The sequence below is a fragment of the Grampus griseus genome, assembly GCF_964374135.1.
Source record: "Grampus griseus genome assembly, chromosome: 6".
In the NCBI taxonomy this organism is placed as follows: Eukaryota; Metazoa; Chordata; class Mammalia; order Artiodactyla; family Delphinidae; genus Grampus; species Grampus griseus.
Genome location: NC_139000.1, coordinates 45,728,805 through 45,741,621, shown reverse-complemented (window position 1 = coordinate 45,741,621; position 12,817 = coordinate 45,728,805). Strand labels below are relative to the sequence as shown.

General features: G+C 33.7%; 1 pseudogene across 1 annotated transcript; it reads left to right on the top strand.

Moving 5' to 3' along the window:
* The first annotated feature begins 11,730 nt into the window (after positions 1 to 11,730).
* Positions 11,731 to 12,564, top strand: LOC309824141 (SWI/SNF-related matrix-associated actin-dependent regulator of chromatin subfamily E member 1-like; annotated as a pseudogene). Its single transcript has one exon. The product of its transcript is annotated as an SWI/SNF-related matrix-associated actin-dependent regulator of chromatin subfamily E member 1-like (transcript).
* The last annotated feature ends 253 nt before the right edge of the window (positions 12,565 to 12,817 follow it).

Here is a 12,817-nt window from a genome sequence, read left to right as displayed (position 1 = left end):
GTAAGCCAAACATTTTGGGGGTGAATATTCTTAAATTTTGTATTAGACAAGTGTGAGTCAGTATATACTATGAAATATTTAGCACTTGATCATGACTATTTAGTTTTAAGTATTTTACACAAATGAACTAATCAGCAGAATGACTTACTACTACCACATAAAAGGAAGAAAAACATAATATCAAAGTATAAACCTTTATTAATAAGCATATTTCAAACTTGTTTCATAAAGATATATTAATAATAAGCTAATACACTATTGGTTTATATTGTTTCCATAAAAAATGAAGATGGGCTCTACAGTTCAAATCCAACCCCTTTCTTCTTAATCACATGCTAATCTGCATATATGAGACCATTAGATAAGTACCACTCAGGGCCCAGTGAGGAATGGAGTGTTCTCCAATCTCTTATGTCATTTTTCCTTGGCTGAAAGGAAAATTATAATTTGAGCAATTTGACCTGCATGTGACTGCTGCCACAAGGAAAGGCCCTTTAGGGCTACCAAACATCCTATTTCCAAAAGACCAGTCTTACTTAGCATGAAATATTCCGTATTGTACAGGAACCCTAGATAAAACACCAGCACATCTATTCAGCATGAAATCTTTTTTTTTCCTTCTCCTACACATGTCATTTGTAATTTGTTTAGTGTAACAAGGTAGATATGGTCATAATATTTGAACATATGAGAATCTTTTTTCTTTCACATTATATTATAGTGATCATTAATATTATACTCAAAACTTGAAAAAATACATATGTATGTACTCCAACAACTTAAATACATTTATGATTCTATTCTTCTTTAGTCTAGATGTCATTTTTGCCTGATTTCACATGTCAGGGTATGAGATGAGAGGGAAGGTATACAAGGTCTTTTTTGTACCACCTACATGCTGTCAGTGCCAGAAGTAAGACAAAATCTACACAAGGTGGAGAGTTTTACCCATATATACAGCAAGGTAAAATAATAATGTGAAAGTTTCTAAGAAAATGAGAACAGACGTTTAAAAGCAATTCATGGAGGATCAACTTTGGGAATGGTGAAGTGAGGACCTCAGTCATAGTTCTCCCACAAAAAACAATGAAAATACTAGCAAAAGCCCTAAAATTATTTCAGAACTCTGGAAATTACCCAAAACTACAGAACAAACTGGAAATCTTCTATCAAAGAGCAACTGCCAACCTTAGTAGCACAGCAGGATCTGTGATGCTTTAACTTCCTCTTTCCCTAGCATAGTGACACAGTAATCATAAAATAAGCAAACAACCTACCTCCCCAAAAAACAGTTTTCTTTCAGCCAACAGAAAGGACTGACCCACTGAACCATTCTGTAATTCTGTTAAATGTAACATCCCCAGAAGCACAGTCAATATTGTGCCCAAATTTGAAGCTCCCTGGAAAATATCCCTTCTGGGGTGTTATGGCTATTTGATTTAATTCAGAGCTCATCAAAGTTCTATGTCAAGGATATTACCAAAACAATGTAATTTTGCTGGCAATATCACTGGTGTCTAAGACTGTGATCTCAGGCAATCAAACAAGATCTTTGCCAGGAATTTCTGAATGAAATGATCACAGGGAACTTTGAAAAACTCCCACAGGAATCTTAAAGGCAGCATACGTGCACAAGGCTAGGTAAATGCCCAGGACAGACTTGGGAAAAATAGAAAGCCCCACACATCTCTAGCAGACGTTGAGGTGTTGAGGCCCTATGTAAGCAGGAAGTGAAAGTTAAAGCTGTATTATAAACTGCCTGAAGTTTAAATCATACCTTCTCATACAAATTCTTTTGACAGAGAGTGAAAGAAATAAAGGTAAGGTATTTTAGAAAATCTTCTGATCAATCACTGACTGTTTCTGAGAATCTGATTTGGAAAATCTTCTGACCAACCACTGACTAAATTATACTGACCCTGGGCTGAATTTAGGAAGTTAGGCTTAAAATTAAAACAAGAACTTAAAAAAAATCTAGTAGATTGCAGTGACTGCACAACACAACACAGGGAATATAAAAATCTACAAATCTAGTCTGAGAAAGTTATTTAAAAAGCAGCAACAACAAAACAATGACAAAACAAACAAAAACAACAACATAAATAGCGTCAACCCCCCCCCCCAAAACCTCTGGGGAATGAGGAAGAATCTGAAACCAAAGTTACATTATATTATCTAAAATAACCAGTTTTCAATGTCAAATATAAGTCATACAAAATAATTGGAAAGTATGCCATATAAAAAAAAAGAAAAAGTAAAAGTAGACAATGGAAAATTTTTATGAGAAGGGCTGGATTTTGAAGGTAGTAGTTAAAGGCTTTAAATGAACCACCATAAATATGTTCAAAGAACTAAAAAATATCATATTTTAAAAAGCAAAGAAAGTATAATAACAACCTGCCATCAAATAGAGAATATCAATAAAGTGATAGAAATTATAAAATGAAACCAAAAAGAAATTTGGAGTTAAAAGTACAATAGTTGAAATTTGAAATAAGGATTCTCAACAACATATTTGATCTGCCAAAAGAAAGAATCAGTGAACTTCAAAAGATGTCAGCAGAGATTATGCAGTCTGAGGAGCAGAAAGGAAACAAGTGAGGTGACCTGAACAGGGTCTCAGTGATGTGTGACACTGTCAAACATACTAACACATATAACAACAGACAGAGAAAAAGGAACTGAGAGAATATTTGAAGAAATAATGGCCAAAAACTTCCCAAATTTGATGAAAGGTGTGAATCTACATTTAAGAAGCTTCATGAACTCCAAGTAGCATAAACTCAAAGAGCTTCATACCTAGACTTATCATAGTCAAACTGACAAAATTCAAAGAAAAACAGAAACTTAGGAGAGCAGCAAGAGAAGAATATACCTTATTATATACAAGAAACTCTCAGTAAGGTTAACACCTGACTTCCCATCAGAAGCCATGGAGGCCAGAAGATAATAGGATAACACATCGAAGTGTAGAAATTAAAAGACTGTCAACCAAGAATTCTATATCCAGCAAAACTATCCTTCATAAATGAAAAAGGAATAAAGACATTTCTAGATTAGCAAAAACTTAAGCGAATTTGTTTGCTAACAGACTTCCATGAAATACCAGGTTGAAATCTAAGGAAACTACATAGTAACTAAAATTCACACAAAGAAATAATGAACACTCATAAAAGGTAACTATATAGGTAAATACAAAAAGAGAGTACAAACATACTTTTGTTTGTAACTTTTGTATTCTCCTATCTGATTAAAAAATGACTACATAAAACAATAATTATAACACTGTATTCAGGGGCTTATAATATATTAGGATATAATTTGCATGACAATAATAATACAAAGAAGGGGAGAGGGAAGAAAAGTATATTGGGTCAAAGTCTTGTATACTATTGAAATTAAGTTAGTATTGATCTGAACTAGACTATTATAAATTCAGATGCTAATTGTAATCTACAGATCAGCCACCGAGAAAATAAATAATTAAAAAAACACACATGTGGAAATTTAAATGATATATAGAAATTTAAATGATATATGAAAAAGTATCTATTTAATACTAAATTTATAATAATCAAGGAATAGATGAACAAAAGCCATATAGAACATACAGAATACAAATAGCATGATGCCTGACATAAATACTATCATCTCAGTAATTACATTAAATGTAAATGAATTAAACACTCCAATCAAAAGACAGAGATTGATGAAATGAGGGGAAAAAAGGCCAAAATACACTATATTAAAAGACACATTGCTTGAAAGTGAAAAAATGAAAGAAATATACTATCCAAGTAGTAACTGCCATGGTCTAAATGTTTGCATCCCCCTCAGATTCATATGGTAAAGTCCTAACTTCCAAAGGTGATGGTATTAGTAGGTGAAGCATTTGGGAGGTGTTTTATTCATGAGAATGGAACCCTCATGAATGGGATTAGTGCTTTATGAAAGAGGCTCCAGAGAGATCCTTAGCCCCTTTCTCCATGTGAGAATGCAATGAGAAGTCTGCAACCTGGAAGACAGCCCTCACCTGACCATGCTGAAATGCTGAACTCAGACTTCTAGTCTCCAAACTGTGAGAAATAAATTTTCTGTTGTTTATAAGCAACTCAGTCTATGATATTTTGTTACAGCAGCCTGAATAGACTAAGATGATAACCAAAAGAGAGCTGGAGTGGCTATATTAATTCACACAAAATACACTTTAAAACAAAGTGTTTCTGCAGGTAAAGAGAGACTTTTCATAAGGACAAAAGGATTATGACAATTATGTGTCTACCTAGAAACAGCTCTCCAAATTACATTAAGTAAAAACAGACAGAATTGAGGGAGAAATAGACAATAATAATTGGAGATTTCAATACAACACTTTCTATAAAGGTTAAAACTAGCAAAAGCTCAACAAGATATAAAAGAATTGAAAATCACAATAACTAGACCTAATAGACATTTACAGAACACCCTATCCAAAAATAGTAGAATGCACATTCTTTTCAAGTGTACATGAAATATTATCCAGCATATAGATCGTATGTTATGCCATAAAACAAATGTCAATACATTTAATTGTTTGAAATGATAAAAAGTTATGTTTTATTTTTTAAAGTATGTTTTATGACCACAAGGAAATTGAATGGAAATCAGCAATTATTAAATTTTTATGAAATCATGAAAATTCACAAATATGTGGATATTACACCATACACTATCAAATAAGCAATCAGTCAAGAAGGAAATCACAAGGAAAATAGAAAATACTTTGAGAAGAATGAAAACAAAAACACAACTTTACCAAAGCTGATGAGATGCAGCTAAAGGAGTGTTTTAGATGGAAATTCACAGTTTTTACCACCTATATTTAAAAAAAAAAAGAAAGGTCTCATATCAATAACTTTCCAATTTAAGAAACTAGAATAATAAGAGCAAACTGAATGGAAAACAAAGAGAAAAAAGTGAATAATAAAGATTAGAACAGAAATCAACAAAATGGAGAATAGAAAACAATAGAGAAAATCAACAAATCTAAAAATTGCCTATTTAAAAAGATAGGCGAAGTTACCTTCCACTAGACTACTCAAGAACAGAAGGGAGAAGATGCAAGTTATTCAAATCAGAAATGAGAATGGGGGCATCATGACCAGGCTTACAGAGATTAAAAAACAATTGTAAGATGTACAATGAACAACTATATGCCAACAAATTAGATAACTCAGATGAAAAAAATTTCTAGAAAGACATCTGGTAGATCTGTAATAAGTAAAGAGATTGAATTAGTATTTAAAATATTTCCTAAAAGAAAAACTCAGGACCAGATGGCTTTACCAATGAATTCTACCAAACATTTAAAGGAGAACTAATATTAATTTTTCACAAACTCTTTTAAACTTCTCAAAGTATTGTATGAGGTCAGTATGACCCTGACATCCAAACCAGACAAAGACATCACAGAAAAAACAGAAAGATAGATAGATGAAAGAAAGAAAGAAAGAAAGAAAGAAAGAAAGAAAGAAAGAAAAAAAGAAAGAGAAAGAAATCTACACATAAATAAAAAGGTGAGCAGTTTTGTAGGATACTAGATCAACATAAAAAAATCAATATATTTCTATACACTACAAGTAGGTAATCCAAAAACAAACTTAAGAACAGAATTCCATGTAAAATAGCATCAGAAACGATGTAGGAATCAATTTAATCAAAGAAGCACAAGACTTACATGCTGAAAACTACAAGACACTGTTGAAAAATATTTTTAACAATTAAAATAAATGAAAGACATCCTATGCTCATGGATCAGAAAACTTAATATTATTAACATGATAATACTCCAGTTGATCTACAGGTTCAATAAAAAGCCTTTTAAAATCCCAACTGGTTTATTTTTTATGGAAATAGACATGTTGATCCTAAAATTCACATGGGAATTCAAGGGGCCAGGATAGTCAAAACAATCTTGAAAAAGAACAAAATTGGAAAACTCAGACTTCTTGATTTCAAAACTTAGTTTAAAAACTATAGTAATCAAGACAGCATGGTACTGATACAAGGACAGACATGGACCAATGGAATAAAATTGAAAGTCCAGAAATAATCCTTACATTTATCATCAACTGATTTTCAACAATGTCAAGACTATCAAATAGGGAAAGAAAAGTCTTTTCAAAAAATGGTGCAGGGTCAGCTAGATATCTTCATGAAAATGAATGAATCTGATTGACATTTATCTCCCACAGTATAAAAAAGTTAACTCAAACTGGATTATATACTAAATTTACCACTTAAACTACATTCTTGGAAGAAAACATATGCATAATTCATTATAACCTTGGGATAAGTAATGGTATCTTAGGACACAAAAGCACAAATGACAAGAGGAAAAATAAGTAAATTGGGTTCATCAAAATTAAAAACTTTCATGTTTCAAAGGACACCATAAAAAAAGTGAAAATACAAACCATAGAATGGGAGAAAATATCTAACAAGGGACTTGCGTCCAAAATGTATAAGGAACTCTTACAAATCAATAATAAAAAGAAAACTACCACAGTTTTAAAATGGGCTAAAGCTTCAAATAGATATTTTTCCAAAGAATATATTCAGATGGCCCATAAGCACGTGAAAAGTTATTTAACACCATTAGTTAGTAGGGAAATAGAAATTGAAATTACAGTGATATACTAATTCACATTGACTAGGATGGTTATAATAAAAAACAGACAGTAACAAATGTTAGAGAGAATGTGGAGAAGTTAGCACATACACTGCTGGTAGGAACGTAAAATGAGGTGATGACTTGAAAACCTTTCTTCAAAATGTTAAATACAGAAATAACATGTGACCCCAACTGTATTCTCAAATATGTGACCAAGCAGAATAAAAAATTATTCCACACAATACTTGAGCATGATAGTTCACAGACTTACTTATAATATCTAAGAAATAGAAACAAGACAAATGTCCATCAACTGATAAATGTGTAAACATTAACTGGTACATCCACACAATGGAATATATCACAAATAAAAAATGACAAAGTACTGATACATACTACAACATGGGTGAATCTTGAAAGTATTGTGATAAGTGAAAGAAACTAGTAACAAAACATTGTGTATTTTATAATTCCATTTAAATGAAATATCTAGAATAGGCAAATCTATAAAGACAGAAAGTAAACTCATAGTTGACTAGGGTTGGGGTGGTATTGGGAGGAAATGGGTGGTGACTGCTAAGAGATACAGGGTTGTTTTTCTGGAATAATGAATATGTTCAAAACTTAGATGTAGTGATGTTTGCCTAAATCTATGACTGTACTAAACCCATGGAACAGTACCTTTTGAATGGCACATTTTGTGGTATATGAATTGTATTTCAATAAAGATGTAAAAAATTCATGAATAAATCTTTAATCTTTAATCTTCCATATTATGGTTGAAATCAATGCACTTGATTGAAATCAATGCACTTAAGCTTGAGTTATTATATTATATTAATATAATAACAATAATAATAAAATAGCCACCCTTTATTGACTGCTTGGTACAACAACCACGTGAGTATCAGGCAGTGATTTTAGTACATTAAGTCTGATTTTTAAGATGCTTTGCAGAATGGATGACATTAGTCAACATATTACACATGAGCAAATGGAATGTCATATAGATTAAGTCAGGAGGTCACAGCTAATTATCTGATAAATGGTAGAGCCAGGATATAAAATCAGTATAAGGCCCGTGTATTTTCCTTGTTCCATCTGGCCTTGACAAATGCCTACAGCAATATTTCATAAAATGTATTTGCAGGATACTAGTGCCAATAATAGCTCTAGATTTTGTATTTTAAAAGGATTGCATGGTTAAGACTGAGAAACACGGATCCCAAAAAAATTATAACATATTGTATTGAGAGTCTATAATAAAGACACTAATCTAATTCATTCTGTATGGATGAGCAAACGAGCCCATATTAAGACAAATGATTTTCCTAGCATTTCCTCATCTATGGCAGCACAAAAGTTGCCTTTCGAATAGGTGGTTTATTCCAGTATATCAGCCTTATATCAAGGGCAATGGCTTAGCTAGATTCGTGGAGTACAATATTATGTTTTTGGACAATTAGCAACATGATCACCACTCTCTTGAAAATGAGTTACTTCACCTCTTACTACATATTAACACATTACTATGGTGCTGGCTTCACCCTATTCAAACAAAAATGATAAATTTTTTCTTGAATACCTTGTCAGGCACTCATGAATATGGGCAATCTCTAGCATTCTGATTCCATCAGGTAATGAGGAACTTTCATAACAAAGGCTAGAAAAAGCCTGGACTTGAGATCCTCTCTTGCCTACACAGAAAAATAAGGCTGGATATTTAACATTCACTCATATGCCCAGTGAAACGTGCTAAGTATATGTCACTTATTTTTCCAAAATAAATGAAGAAAATGCTTAAAACTTTAACTGTAAATCCAATGAAACACCTACCATTCCTTATTCCAATATTTCCTACTCATCACAGCTATATTAATCTTTGAAGCCCAGTCCGACCAGTAATCACCTACTCAATAACCATGCATGGTTTTTCTATTGTATGCAATACAAAATCCAAACCCCTTAGCCTGTCATTTATGATTTTTCCCAACAGATGGCCCCAGGCTTATTCACTATTCACACCTAATTTCCAGAAAACATCACAACTTGCTATTCTTCCAAATGAGACCCATACTTTATAATTGCTGGGTCTTTGCTCATATTTTTCCTATGCTCAAAATTCTTTGTTTTCCCCACTGCTTAGCAAAATTTGAATCACTTTTCATCCCAAAGGCAATTTCTATGATAAATTTGTTCTTAATTCCCAAATCAGATATAAGTTGTACTTTTTCTGAATTCTTTGGAAATTTTTTTATAAAACTCATCTAATACATTTACACTCACAATCTTATTTTACTTTGCTAAAATCCAAGAGGAAAGAATTTACACCCAAGCCTCCACTATTATGCTACTGAAGAAACTGATGGTTAGAAAATAGCCCCAGGTGAAGCATATACCAAAGACCAGAAACTGGATTAAAAATAATTTAGCTAAATCCAAAATGTGAGCTTTGCGATAATGATAGTAGGTGACTTTTTTTTTTTCTTTGTCATGCCAATTGTATTTTAGGCCTGTTCTCTTTACTTTTAAAAACAATTCTTTCTTGAAGCTCTTTACTTTCTGGCTCTGGGACCTGATTTTCCTCCCATATCATGTATATTCTTTCTCAGTTTCTTTTTCAAATTTTTTTTTTACCTCGTCTCAATCCCTAATTCTTGTAATGTCCCAACCTTGGACTCTTGCTCTTCTTTATTTATACTCACTGTGATAGTTTTAAATACTATCTATGTACTTGTGACTCGAAGATTTACATATCCAACTCCAATCTCTCTGCTGAGCTATGGACTAAAATATTCAACCACCTGCTCAGAACCTCCATTTGGATGTCTAATTTAAAGTTAAACTATTCAAAGGAGATCCTCTCTTTGTCTCCCCTATCAAAGTACATTCCTATACCTTCTCTCTTACCATATCACCAAACAGCATGCAATCTGTCCAGTAGTTCAAACTGAAAACCAGCAATGAACCTTGATTCCTCTTTCTTTCACATTTACCATCAGTAAGTTCTGCTTGTACCATCACAGTGTCTCACCACTTCTTACCACCTAGATTCTTACCAGGTTTTTCGAAGCCACAACAAAATCTTGCCTAGAACTTATCAAGTTTTTGTAAACAGGTTCTCTTCTTTCAATCCTGCTCCAGTACTGAAAAGCTTCCATCTTCCACTCACCACCATTCTCAACCTCTCTAAGCTGACCTGAACAGACTGAATCTAGATTCAGTCTTGATTCTAGATTGCATTTGGTTTTGGCCAATGGTGAGTGTGTGGGTGGGGCAACAGCAAGAGTTAAGAACAAGACCTTTCCATGCAGAGTGACTTGAGGTTGACCAGTCCCCGAATTTAAGGTCTTAATTTTTATCAGACACTCCTCTTCACACAGCTCTTTCTTTCCCCATTTCACTAACTGCTCCACTCCTCTGTGCTTCTGGGTCCAATAGTGGTAAAAGCTCCCAAGTATTGGCCCTATGTTATTGCTCTATAGTTTACTAATTTGTTGTCTTTATTAACAGTCCTTTTATTAAGCTTTCCACGAAGTAGCAAAATTGAGTGTGGCATTGTGTCCAGCAAGAACTCCAGGTGATACACTACCTATGGCTTGTGCTATATATACACCATCTACAGCTTGTGCTATACATATCAACAATAATTATCTTTAAAAAACCAAAAAGTGAAATCATGAAATTGTTTCCTCTTGCAGCTCTTCTGAGACTTTCTAGTAAGGTCCAAATCTCTAACCATGGCCCTTAAGGCTTCTATGAGCTGGCTCTGGCCATGAATCCAGGTTCATCTCCCACTCTCCCCACTTTCATTCATTTCATTCCTGCTGTCTTGACTTTCCATTTTATTCCTCAAGCAAAAATATACCATACTGAGCTTATTTCTATCTCAGAGCCATTGCATCCTGTTAGTTCTTCCTGAAATGTTCCTCACACACAGGTGATCATTGCTTGCTTCTTCATTTTACTTAGGTATTATTTAGACAGGCCTTCTTAACTACCCTTTCAAAAACAGTCCGCCATTCGTATTTAATATCTAGTTGTTTGCCTGACTTTATTTTTCTCCTAGAATTTATCTCTACCCAAAATTGTATTTTATAGTTATTTATTTGAATATTGTCTGTTTCATTCACTAGAAGTTTCACAATGTCAAGAATTTTATGTGTCTTAGTTACTGTTATACTCAGAGTAAGAAAACAGTGCCCAGAATATACTAGTGCTATGGAAAAAAAAAGAATGATTTGAGTGCATGAATGAATGAATAAATGTGGTAGTCAGGTAGGTACTATTAGAGTCACCACTTTACAGACAAGGAACTGAGAGTTAACTAGAAAATTGCAAACCTGAGAATACTGAATTATTTTAATAAAGGTAAGAACTATGTATTAATACACGTTTTATTTCCCTTAAGCCCTGACACAGTGCTTGAACATGGCAATCTCTCAATTGATTTATGTTCACTAATGATGGAGGCTTTTTAAAGAAGAGCAATGTGGCAGCAACATGCAGACTGGCTTTGGAAGGGAAGCTGGTTAGAAATTTATCTTAGTACTATGCATGTGTTTCCATATAGTCTCAGACAACATAAATTGATCATTAAAAAGGTATTTTAATAAAGGCATCTATGATTATTACAGTCGAGTATGAAGGCTTTACATGTAGTTATTTACAACTGTTTACCTAGTTTGTAGATTATACAGGCTTTGCTTGCTACTTGTCTTTTGGAAGATCTGCTTTTTGGACATTTCATGGTTCATTAATAAATTTATCAAAGAGTTTATGTAGGAAAAAAAACTATCAGAAATTTCACTGCAGTCACTTCAAAATTTTTATTAGTAGCTCTGATACAAGCAAGTAACAGCATTTTAGAAATAAATGTGATATTATGTTATTTATGTAATATGATATTACCCTTGAATTCAGCTTTACGACTATTTTGCAAACCTATACTGAATATGTAATAGTTTATAATGTGATGTGTGCGAATTAAAAAATGTAGATCTCAAACCCACTCTATCTTATTGGTTAAGTAGTTAAGGAACACACATGAAGCAAGTAGATATCCAGTTCAAGACAAGATGCTATGCAAGCCCACAGGATATACTGGATTAAGTGCAAAAAGTTGTGCAGAAGCTGCTTTAGAGGAAGAAAGTTGACAGAGACAGTCTCGCATGAAGAAAGGAAAATCTTACATGAGCATTCAGGCTGCTGAAGATTCGATAATTATGATGATGGCTTTTCAATGAAGCAAACAGCTATAGCCCGTTTCCACAGAAACCACCGCCTCATCCGTGAAATCCTAAGTGAGAGTGTGGTGCCAGACGTTTGGTCAGTTGTCATAACAGCTAGAATGCAGGTCCTCAAATGACAGGTCCAGTCCTTAATGGTTCATCAGTGAAAACTAGAAGCTGAACTTCTTCAAATAGAGGAGTGACACCAAGAAAAGAAGAGGAAATTCCTGGAAAGCACAGATTCATTTAACAATGAACTTAAAAGCTTGTGTGGTTGAAAGTAGAAGTGGATATGGAAAAATCTGCAGCTGAAATTGCACAGGCTGAGGAACAGGCTCACAAAAAGCAGGAAGAAAGGGAGAAAGAGGCAGCAGCGCAAGCTGAGCACAGCCAGAGCAGTAGTGTTCCTGAGGAGGAGCCAGCAGCTAATAAGACCGAAGAAAAAAAGACAAGAGCGTCCTGAAGGACACAGAGGAGACACTCCTTGAAGAAACGACAGAAAGTCAACAGAATGGTAAAGAAGGCACATCTACTCCTGAGGACGAGGAGAGCGGGCAGGAGGGGGTGGACAGTCTGGCAGAGGAAGGGACCAGTGATAGTAACACGGGCTTGGAGAGCAACAGCGCAACCGTGGAGGAGCCACCAACGGATCCCGTACCAGAAGATGGGAAAAAAGAATGAATATTGCCTTGTTTTATGTGTTCTAAATACTTTTATGAAATGAAAAGATGTTTTTTGAGTTTTTTAAAAAAAATTTGCTTAGGTTCTCCAAGATCATCCTAAAATGTTTTTCATGAATAATTTTGATTTGGTTTAACCAAATATTTACAACCATAGCATGTGACATTTATGTCTAGAGTGATGGAATTTTGTTGTGCTTTGCATGATTGTGAATTTGGTGATTTTGATACTCGTCCAGTTTCTACATTTTTTT